Below are 1,030 nucleotides of genomic sequence, written 5' to 3' on the forward strand. Positions count from 1 at the left end.
ATACCTGGAAGAGTTGCATCAACACCTGAGAACAACTTTCGCCTTCGCGCAACAACAACTCCAAAGAAGTGCGGAAGGTCGAAAAGCCTACTATGACCAAAAGGCCTCTCACCAGGAGCTCAACATCGGAGACAAAGAGTGGTACTACAGCTTCACCCAACCAAGGCAGAACGCTCCCCATCGCCTGTCAAAGAAATTCCTACCTCACTGGACAGGACCCAATGAGATTGTGGACAAGCTCTCACCTGTTGCCTATCGAATCAAAATCAGACAAGGACGCAGCGAGCCAGTCTTTCGATGGGTCCATCGAAACCAGATGAAGAGGCACCAGGGCTCCAACCGACAGGAAAAGGGGGAAGATCAAACCAACTGACACAGACCTGTGACACTTTCCCTTGCTGTCTAACCTCATTCGGTGTCCTTGTGTCTTTTTGTTTTTATTTTCTTCTTTGTGTCTCTCTTTGTGTTTTTCGTTTCCCCCTCTCACTACAATTTCCTTTCCCCATTAGTCCCCTCATCAAGGGGGGACACTCCCTAACTGGTCCCAACTGGTCCAAGAGGGGACACTTCCTAACACTAACTGATCTTTAAACCCAGGTCCCGAAACTAGGATTGACTCCTTTCGCCAAAAATTATTATTATTTTTTTTTTAATCGTAAATCGTTGAAACCGATGGCTAGTCGACACCCCAGCACGTAAAAAACTAAAGACTCTCCTCCCAAGCTATCTGCGGTTGTAAAGAAGATCAATGATCAACAGGGCACCTAATTGTCTGGACCTGCTTCCGGTCAAGGCCTGGTCCTTATCCCAACTATCTTTGTTTTACGGGCTTTCAGGGACCAGATGTGCAGTGTAACGTTGACCGGCTTCAGCATAAATAAACCAGCTAATAAACAACAGAACAAAGAACATGGTATCTTGAAATGTTCCAGCGACAGACTCGCCCGGACCACATGACCGTTTAACGCATAAATTGATAATCTGATAAACAGAAAGCGACAGATTAATAGCTCCATGTCCAGCAGAAAGA

Source organism: Sinocyclocheilus anshuiensis, unplaced genomic scaffold (assembly GCF_001515605.1).
Source record: "Sinocyclocheilus anshuiensis isolate Anshui unplaced genomic scaffold, SAMN03320099.WGS_v1.1 scaffold353, whole genome shotgun sequence".
NCBI classification, from domain to species: Eukaryota; Metazoa; Chordata; class Actinopteri; order Cypriniformes; family Cyprinidae; genus Sinocyclocheilus; species Sinocyclocheilus anshuiensis.